General features: G+C 45.0%; 1 protein-coding gene across 4 annotated transcripts in view; it reads left to right on the top strand.

Moving 5' to 3' along the window:
• Positions 1–511: 511 nt before the first annotated feature.
• Positions 512–10,737, top strand: part of TANC1 (tetratricopeptide repeat, ankyrin repeat and coiled-coil containing 1) — a 227,620-nt gene continuing 217,394 nt past the window's right edge. For all 4 annotated transcript variants that reach the window (XM_059394028.1, XM_059394032.1, XM_059394031.1 and 1 more), the window contains exon 1: positions 512–720. The gene's annotated coding sequence lies outside the window, so the exon portion shown is untranslated. The remainder of the gene's footprint in view (positions 721–10,737) is intronic.

Below are 10,737 nucleotides of genomic sequence, written 5' to 3' on the forward strand. Positions count from 1 at the left end.
GAAGAAAAAGACAGCAGGGGAGATGCCCCTTACACCTTCGATCTCCTTTAGCTCATTCGTGCCCCAGAAAGTGAGTTTTCGAGTGTGGATGTGTATGCTAAGTGAGGGAAAGAAAATTCAAGAAAGCCACAAAAGTCACCGTGAAGCATCCACCAAAACTTCAGCTTAATTACTCCCATATGTCTTCTTTGGTTGTTTTCAAAACGCGGCAAGAAGGAGACGCCGTGTCACTACGCTGATTCCAAAGGGGTTGAAAAACGACCATTCACCCAATCCAGGCCCGGAGGGGCCCAGGCGCAGCCCCGAGCGATTAGCCCCCTTGGGGGGCGCTGGAGACCCGGCCCGGAGAGGTGAGGCGGGAAGGCGCTGCGCCCGCGCGGGGCGGAAAGTTCGCGCGCTGCGTCCCACCGGGTCCCGGGAGACGCCGCAGCCCGCGGCGGGGAGGGGCGCGGGAGGCGCGGCCCGGGCGGGCGCGCGAGAGGAAGGTGCCTTCGGGAACACGCGCAAGGGCGGGGATTCGCGCTGCCAATGAGGCCCGGGTGTGGGCCGTGCGAGGGTGGGGGACGGGCCGGAGCGCAGCCTTCGCTGTGGCAGCTGCCGGAGCAGTGGCCGCTTCGGGAGCCGGAGGAGAGGCAGCGGCGGACCGTCGAGCTGGCCGCGCCCCGAGGCCCGGCCCTGGGGTGGAGAACCGCACCGCGGAGTTGGAAACTTTCCCGGCAGGTAACTCCCGCCGCCCTGGCGCCGCCGCCGGCCTCCCATGTGTCCCGGGCAGGGTCAGCTGCAGCGGCGCAGAGGGAAGGAGAGGGTCCCGCAGAGGAGGAGAGGGAGATGGGGAGAGTGGAAAGGCATGTGGGAAAGTTTCTGGAGCTTGCCTCCCCCGCCAGCCCCCCCTCGCTGGGCACACCCGGGAGCTTTCCCGGGATAGGCTTGGACATGTTGGGCGCCCGGGCCTTGGTCCTGCCGGCTCTGGAGAGTCGGCGCCTTCCTTTCGCGGTCCGGTCCGCGCCGGACCGAATCGCCCTGGGCAGAACTGGGGTGCGGGGGCGCCGGGGACGCGCGGCAGCACGCTGGAGTTTCGGGACCACCCCCGCCCGGCCCGCCTCCTCGCCCCCTTTCCCTCCTCCTGTGTAGCTCGCGGGCTTGGCAAAGGCTCGGGCTGCGCCTGGTACCTGGGGCCGGGGAAGCGGAGAGAAGCGCTCCTGGCACCGCGGGGTCCGGGGCGCCCCCGGAGTGTATGGGAGCTCGGGTCGTGAAGTTGCGGGTTGAACTTAAGCCGGAGGGCGGAGTGGGGGTTGTGGTATTTCCCCAGTCTGGGCTGAAAGTCTATTGCTTCCCTTCCAAAACACAGCTATTAGCATATCCACGTTCTTTTATGTGTTTGGGGGGGGGTGTAGGATTAGACATTGAAGGGGAGCTGGGAAAGACGATGATTGTATCAAGATTGTGAATTTCCTTGTTCGTGGGTAGTGTAGAGTGGTCGCTTTTGGAGGAATTTATGTCAAGGCTCACGTCTTACTGGAAGACTTTGGGGTGCGGGCGCTCAGCGCTGGGGGCTTGGAGGGCTCCCGCTTTGGCGCGACACCTTTCCGGAAGGGCTGGCGAGGAAGGAAGCCCTAAGCATTGTGTGGCGTATTTGGAGACAGAAAGGTCTCGGGATCGGTAGTCTCAAAACTTACTTGACTTATTGTGTAAGGCTCCGGGAGGAAATGCAGGGGTGCCCAGGTAGAAACACCGCGTCGCGGCCAGGGGTTCGGAGGACATTGGCCTCGGCCACAGTCTTCCCCTCCAGCCGAGTTTTGGCAGCCCCAGACCATTGTGCCTTTCTCTGGTGATGAGACTCCTATCGGTAACGCTGGCCCTGCGGGAGTCGACCAGGGGAAGGTGGGAGGGCACCTTCATCTTGAACTTGACCCTAGGAGCAGCGCCGTCTGGGCGCGTTACAAGGTAAAGGCAAGCCGAATCTAACCGTGGGATGGGCCTCGAACTCTGGCACGGAAGACAAGTTCCTGGCTTAGAATCTCTGAGAAAGGGTTTAGGACTGCTGAGGTCACCAACTCTGGAAATGCCAGACCACCAGACTGCAGAGGTTAATAATGTGTTTGGAGGGGGTGGGGATGGGAGAGGAAAGGAGAAATCCGGTTAGTTGGTACAGAGACATGGTATTCCTCTATAGAGGAAATGAGGGAAATCTACTCTCCCCAGATCCGTTACCCTACTTTTCCCCTCCCCCTTCCTGGGTCATCTTTATTCCTGGCACTCCGGGGATGGGAGAGGGGAAGGAGAAGCAGCGGTTGTGAAGCTCCTCCGGCCAGCTTGGAGGTATTTTAGATCGGCTACTCCTTAGGAACGTTCCTGGATTTTAACAGCTGTTTCTTGATTGCTGGGAATGAGAGAATTTACGAGCGACTGAGAGATGGTCATTATAGTACAGTCTGAATGTTTCACTCAGCTAATCTACTTAGAAATCTCACCAAGGACCTTCCTGAGAGTATGCCAGTTTCTGCAGTTTGTCAGCTAGAATGTTTGGTAGATGTCAGTCAGAACTTGTGGTAAATACGCCCTGGTGGTATTGAGATGAAAAGTATGCAGGGATAAAGGAAATACGGTATCTGACATCCTTCAGGACTTCCTCCTAGCGTTGCTCCTGTTACCTGCCAAGTGAACTTGGTCCAGGCTTCCGGACTGTTCTGATTTGACAATAAGGGATGGGAAATAGTGTCATCCATTTTAGAGGAGGCAGGAAAGTCCAGAAATAAATGTAAGGTTACTTTTTCATGACCCTGTCTTTCAGCTGAGATGCCACAAACTTAATGCTGGGACTTGAAAGCAATGTTTTTCTGCCTTCCTGGTTTAACCACCAGAATGTCCAAATTATCATAATTTTTGTCCATAGTGGAACTAAGGCATAACTGATTCATAGTCAGCCCTTTTCTGCTTCCCATAAGAGCCTGTAGAAAAAAAGAACATTTTGTCTCTTTCACCACACACGATTTATTTGGGGCCATACTGGGTTTTTGATACTGGGTGATTGAGGGCACAATTTTGAAGATAATGAAATTGTCTTGATTAAACTGTCCATTTTTAGGCAATATCCCCTTCAGAGTTGCTGATTAATTCTTTATCTCCCAGGGAACATTAAAACCAGTATCCCTGGGCTGCTAAAACTATAATCCATATTATAATGATGCCTGCCGTATGGCATAGCCGGAGGTTAATGTTATGTCAATGTTTCTTTTAGACATTTCTAACCCAATTGTAAAGGTTTTGTCTAGGCTGGGTTGAAAGTAGGCTGTGAGCCTCACAGTCAGAGAAGTGGCTTTATTTTTATCTTTCTGATGAAAAGTTTAGTTTAAGTTGTTACAGGAGTAAAGTTCACAAAGGCAAAATGAAGCAGAGGATCTGTGTGTGTGGGTGAGTGAGTGTGTGTGTGCACACTCATATTGCTGGGGAGGGATTTTAGTTTCCAGGATGACTTTGTTTGACTGTCTTTTAACTGTGTATTTCAGTGGTGGAAATAACCTCCTCCCAACCAGTTTACAAAAATGTTTTCTGTGCAAGGCTCCAACACCTTTCTGGGCCTTCTTTTTCCTCATCATTGTCATCTCTAAAATGGAATTATCTTTTCAGTGCTCAACTTCTCTGAGAGTTAGAGAAATGCAGGCATTCTGTAACCAGTGCACGTAGTATTGGCACAGTGCTTTGGAGTTTACAAAGGGCTTTACCTACATATTTTCACACTTAATTCTCAGTTTAGTAAACTGAGGCTGAGCCAGTTAGATCAGTTTACTGGGTATCATCTATAAATTGTGGAGTTAAACTTGAAGCTAGATCCTCTGATTTCACCCCCCCCACCCCCATTTATGGATCACCTGAGAATTGGTTAAAACTTGACAAACAGACTAATGTTAATATGTGGCAATTTCTCATATTTCATTTATGGGTTATTCTGGTTTCAGGACCCCAGGGTTAACATCTATGCTTTGATGTCAGAGATTAAAAACAGATCAGTGATAATGGTAATAAAACTTTCTCCCCAAAGAGAGTTTCAGAAATTCACATACCTCAAACTAATCATTTGTTTATTTTCAACTTCTCTTTTATTAAGTAGGCTTCAGGGTCTAGTGTGATTTATAATCCAGACTGGTAACCCAGACAGCATTCTTAAGGAAATCACTTCTCAAATCTGTATGTCTTTTTTAAAAATAAGAAATGAACATATCATTTGCCTTTTATCTTGGTATTTCTTAGCAGAATTACAAAGCCTGGATAAATGTCCCTTTTTTGGTGTCATCATTCTTGGGTTCTTTCTACTGATGTCTGGATAAGTCTAATTTTGCAGCACTTTCTGTGCTACATAAGTTCTTAGGGAAGAATGCTGTTGGTGTAACAGTAAAGAAGTAAGGATTAGGCAGCAGGTGACCCATTTTCACAGGGACTCTAAATGTCTGTCCTGTGTCCTGCTTGCCTGCTTAAGAGCAGAGTGCAACTTGACACTCATTTGAAAGCTGGTATGGATTTTCTTTAAAAGGTTCTAAAATAAAATTATGTGCAAAGCTACAGGCCCTTTTATGTCTGAGCAGCCTGTCCATCTTGAGCTTTTTAAACTTATTCTCAGAAGACTGCCTCTTCGGAATATGAAGCAGTGGGGTTTAAACCTCAAAAAAGAGTAGTTACCCAAGAAGTACTGATTGACTGACTGGAAAGGCTGCCATTTCCAGGTGTGTGAGTAGAGAGCATAAGGAAACACTATTTGCTAATGAAGTTGAGGGAGACTTTGTTATCAGTGTACCTGAAGGGAAGTAGTGCAGCAAAGCAGAAGAGCTCCTGGTTTTTTTTTTTTTTTTTTTTTAAAGCAGAAGACTGGATTTTGAATGATAGAGGAAAACTTTTGGTAAAAAGAAGGCTGTCAGGAAACATTATCTTGTGGAGAGTGAAAGGGGTTCTGGTGTGGTGTGGCTATGGTACTGATGGCGGTTGCTCTTCTCAAGTAGATGTTTAAGGGCTCTTGCGGTACATGTGATCAAGAAGAATATTCTGGAAAGAAGAGCCCCATAGGCAAAAATGTCAAGGACAAGGAAATTGGTGCAGAGGGATGGTATAGTCCCTGGATTTTACCCACTGATTTTTGCTGCTACCATGAAGGAATTTATTAGTAAAAATCTTCCAGCCACAATTGTAGGTAAATGTGAACCGAGTATATATATGTTCAGTCATATAGCCCACAGCCACCATGACTCACCACCTTCCCTGCCCCACCCAGCACACCTAGGGTTACTTGCCTGTCATGAATAGTGGCTTATTACCTCTTTGAGTCCAGGTGGGGGGTGGGGCAGTCTGTAAAGAACACTTGGTTATGCTCTTCTCATGCATATATATTCATGCAAAACCAGGATCTTTTATTACATGTGCTTTTGAAGAAATGTGAGAAAGGTTTGACATACAAGGGTACATAAAATTTGCGCAGTTTAAAGCATAGTGTATGCTTATGTAATGTGCTTTCTCCCCCTCCGTCATATTGGTATATTCTTTGGCACTGTTTTAATGGCTGTTTGGTAAATCCATTACATATGTTAACATAATTTATTTAACCAGTCTATTTGGATGTTTAGTTGTGTTGAAAAGTATCTCTTAGGCTATCAGAGCCCTTTGGCTCAGATGTGGTTTACTCATCATTAAATTACAGGGCCCACATAGGGGCACCGGCTGCTGGTAGCTTCAGAATCTCACATCATCAAGAAACGGACTCTTTGCTCTTAGTTCCGGTTTGGGAAAACCCTGGAGAGAACCCGGATTGGCCTGATGCCACCCAAAGGACAGTTACGGTTGGCAGTCTCCATTAGACCCACAAGATGGGCTGTGGGGAGACAAAGTGTCCCACAGAGAAGGGATTCATTATTAATAGAAGAGGGAGGGAGCAGGCTAAACAAAAAGAGCTAGTTGTTTAATGCAGGATATGTTACCAAAAGTGGTATTGCTGGTCTTAACAACATACCAGTGTACCAGAGGGTAAGAACGATTTTAACGCTCCTGTGATGTACACCCTACAGTCTTGAGACTTTTCCACATTCTTTGCAGATTTGAATTGCTGCATAGACAGGCGCTTGTATAACAGGATATTGAATTACTGCAAAAAAGTTGGGAATTGGTCATTATTATCATGTATCCCATTATACTTCCCTCTTTTTGCCATGCTTTATTCTAAATTACTTGGGGTTAGTGACATCAATTAGTAATGTTTATTGAGTGCTTGCTTACTCTGAGCTAGATGTTTGAATAAAAAAAAAAATTAGTGGAAATGAGACAGTGTAGTTTTTTCTTTCCCCACTGTCCTGTGTGCATAGAGTGTTATACCAGGGATGGTTTGTTGCCCAAATCATAGCATTCCGCATCCTGGCCCCTTTTGCTTCTTGTGGTTTAAATCAGCTACTCTTTAGTTGATCCAGAAGTGGAAATTGGAGCTGGGCTCAGCTGGCTGGTTTTTCTGCCTGGGCTTAGGCTCACTTACACTCTAATGGTTACATGATTCTTTATGGGGACCACCACTATAGTAATTTCCACATTACTTAGAATTGTCATCTTGCTTTTGATGAATTTTCCATTGGCCATGCACTTCAGGGCACGTTGGGTGTATCCTCTGCCCTAGGGAGTGAATCTTGATAAAGTCAAGTCATCTTTAGTAATACCATACCTCTTGCTAGTGACTGATTAATGAATATTTATATGACAACTATTAGGTGGCACCATATTGGGAACTGAATGTTGTCAGCAAAATAGAACAGGTTGACACTCTAAGGATCATAGAGGACAACAAAGATGGATGTGCCTAAGAAAACAGTGACCTTTTCCAGCTGCTGAATGAACTAACCCTGAAACCACTGCGACTCAGAACAGCTTTATTATTGTTTGAGGCCATTATCTCCAAATGGAATATGCTAGCCCATCCAGTCTGGAAAGGAAGGAACTATTAGAACTTTTTCCAAAAAGAAAAGCTTTACTAATGTTTAATAGATGGCTGACACTGGTTGGTATACCTGAAAATCTCCTGTTACTTAGGTTACATGAGAGATGAGTGGGCACTTTACAACCTAGTGGAATTGCCAGTGGTACTCTCATTTTTATTCTTGCTTTTGGTGAACTCTATCCATGTAAATGGTTTATGAATTATATTACCTATTTTTGAGTAAAATGACTCCCACAAAATGGGCAAATGGCTTAAAAAGATTCTTGCAAAGAAAGCTTAATGGTAATGATTTAAGTTTATAGGATGAAGAAAGTGTCTTTAGGAGATGAGAAAATGACTTTTTTAATGAATTTTTAAAAATTTTTTATTTTACTTTTTAAAAAGATTTTATTTATTTGACAGAGAGAGAGCACAAGCAGGGGCACCAGAAGAGGGAGAAGCAGGCTCTAGCTGAGCAGGAATCCCAGCATGGGGCTTGATTCTAGGACCCTGGGATCATGACCTGAGCCAAAGACAGATGCTTAACCGACTGAGCCACCTGGGTGCCCCTTTTATGATTATTTTTTAAAGATTTTATTTATTTTAGAGAGAGAAAGTGCCAGCTGGGGCTCAGGGAAGAGTGGAGGGGGAGGGAGAGACTCTCTACCAGACCCCCCACAGAGCCTGTTGAGGTATTCCATGTTAGGACCCTGAGATCATGACCTGAGCCGAAACCAAGAGTTGGAAGCTTAACTGAGCCACCCAGGCGCGCCAAGGAAATGACTCTGAACTCGGTAAATTGGCAGAAAAATTGTGTATGGATTTGTATTAATAAAAATAAACTTAAGAATACTGTTTGCATCACTCTTACCCTTTAAAAAGTTTTTAATGGATATTTTATAATGTACATACTACATTATACACATGTAATTCATAACCCCAGAGTTTTAATTATGTATAAATTATATGCAATTTACAACATGTTGGGGGTACATGTTTAATTTTTTCACTTTTAGGGCTACATGGCCAAAAAGTTTTGAGACTGTGTTTTCGTCTGTAGTTTTAGAATTGTTATTTGTAGCTGAAGGCACAACTGATGCAGGGACCGATAAGAGCCATGGCTGTTCCCTTTTACTCACAGCTTTCAAGATTCTCCACGATATGGTTCATTACTTTCCTTTCCAGACCCAATTGTCTTCTGTCTCTGCAAATGTCACTTAGGTCCTGCCCATTCTGTAACTGTCACATACTGTGTATCAGTTTTGCCTCAGGGAAGGCTGTCCTCCCCATCCCCCACTACATTTTCTTTTCTTTCTTTCTTTCTTTTTTAAAATTTTTAAAAAAAATATTTTATTTATTTATTTGAGAGAGAGATAGCACATGAGCCGGGGTGTGTGGGTGCAGTGGGAGAGCGAGAAGCAGACTTGCCGCTGAGCAGGGATCCCAACATGGGGCTCAATCCCAGGACGGGAGATCAGGACCCAAGCTGAAGGTAGATGTTTAACCTACAGAGCCCCCCAGGCGCCCCTTGCCACCCTATTTCCATTGTCCTTCAAGCTCAAATGCTTTGTTATTAACATTTTCTCATCTTCTGCTTCTGTATTTGCATGGTTGGTTCCTTCTATTTAATTCCCCTGGGGAGCATTACTTGGACAATTACAGTGTTTTTTTTGCTTTTTGCCTTTTATAAGGTGCTGGCCTGCTTGCTTTGCCTATGGGTTTGTAAGTAGACCCCATACCCAGTGTGGGGCTTGAACTCACCACCCCAAGATCAAGAGTTGCATCGCATGCTCTAATAATGAAGCTAGCTAGCACCATGGATTGTAGGCGTCTTGATGGTTGGAGTCCTGCCTTACCTTAGTCAGTTTTTTAAATTGCTTGTTTCCCTTTCTTGGGAGCAAAGGGAGGCAAGCAGAGAACACACACAGTTGTTAAATTCAGCTCTGTGCTGGTTACTGGCTGGCAGGGAGGGTTCCTCTCTCCTCCAGCCCTCAACAGCCTTCGGCGGTAGAGTGCTCATATACATCTAAGGGATCTGAGGGCAAAGAATGCACATGGCTAAGATGGGAGATCCTGGATCCAAACCCGGCGAATTTTTATACCAGAGTTTTTTGTCTGGCCTCATATGTGTTGTCCACAGTTAGACATTGTTTTCCTTTCATGTGGGAACAGTGACATGGGCGCACCCGGGAAGCTCTGCGGGCTGGCGCTGCAGAAACATCACGGGCCAACGCTAGGCAGGGGCAGTCAGTTCAAAGGAGAGTCTCCTCCCCAAAGCCTGGAAGATGTGTTGTATGAAGCTCTAAGTGCCCATGGACAGTGGGCTGCCTGCAAGTGGCACCAAGAAAAATCACAGGGGGACTCCCATGGGAGGGTCTGGCCTGAGTGTCCCCGCTGGAGGAGGTGATGGACTTTACATGGTTCAGCTGAATCGAATTACATGTGCTGTTATTCTCTCCATGGTAAGGATAATTGAGGGTTGACAAGTTGTTGGCTTTCAAGTTGAGCCATGTTAGATATATGCTATCATGATGGAAAACAGACATCTCTCCAGGGTTTTGAGGGTCAAATGACAGAATGTCTATGAAAGGGTTTTGAATGTTGTAAATTGCCTCTTTGATGCAAGGGAGACATCAAATTTTATTGTTCCGTTATAGCAGTGACTTTGCACTCAGATTTCTTTGTTAGCCATTTTTGTCTTCTTTTAAGTGTGTTCCCCAAGAGTTTTTAAGTGTTGATGCTTTTAAATGGAATAGTATATATATTTTACTCAAATGAATTGCAGATATTAGTCAAAAGCTTGCTTTTACACTTTTAGCCATAGAGTAGATAGAATTTTTGATAAGGTCAGTCTGTCTTGGGATGTAATTTGTTCAAGTACCCAAAAGACCCTTTATAAGAATAGGACCACTTTTGTTGCTTAAAAATGGCAGTTTGGGGGACTTTGAGGTAAAATGTTAGAAGCCCTTAAGAATTACCTGAAAGATGGTCAAAGAGTTTTGATTTCAGGTTTTGTTTATTTTTGTGTTTTGTTACTGTGAAGCCAGTAACTTATTCTGAGAAGTCATTGGTGAGGGTTTGAGGAGTCTTTGAACTGTATCAAGGAAGTTTCGAAAGTGAAAACATGGTGTGCTTTGACAACTTATGAATTTGAAATCTATTCCGTTGTGGATTTCAAAGGAAATGGATTTGAATAAGTAAAATTTAACTCCACTGAGGGAAATTTGGCAGTGGCAATTTTGTGTTATACAAAGAGTTTGATTTAGAAATTAAAACATGTTAAAGAGTCAATGTATACTTATTGATAGATGCAAAGACAGAAAAAAGTGAGAGGTTCCTAAATTGCAAATAGATGCAATTATTTATTTTTTTTATTATTATTTAGGGTTCTTGGAGCACGTATGTGACTTAAGAGAGCCTTACTTCAGAGTAAGTTAGCTGGGTAAAATAGCAGTTCCCAAAGGGAGTTCCATGGAAACTGATTCTCAGGGAATTAGTAGATGTTATGCAGTGATAAAAGGCTCTGTGTTCAAATAAGTGGGAGGATCTGGATTAACCAAAATAAAATAGATCTCTTTATTTTTAACTGCAAGACTTTTGAGCACCATTCTTTTTTTTTTTTTTAAGATTTTATTTATTTATTTGACAGGCAGAGATTACAAGTAGGCAGAGAGGCAGGCAGAGAGAGAGAGGAGGAAGCAGGCTCCCCACTGAGCAGAGAGCCCGACGTGGGGCTCGATCCCAGGACCCTGGGATCATGACCTGAGCCGAAGGCAGAGGCTTTAACCCACTGAGGC

This window comes from Mustela nigripes, chromosome 3, assembly GCF_022355385.1.
Source record: "Mustela nigripes isolate SB6536 chromosome 3, MUSNIG.SB6536, whole genome shotgun sequence".
Taxonomy (NCBI): domain Eukaryota; kingdom Metazoa; phylum Chordata; class Mammalia; order Carnivora; family Mustelidae; genus Mustela; species Mustela nigripes.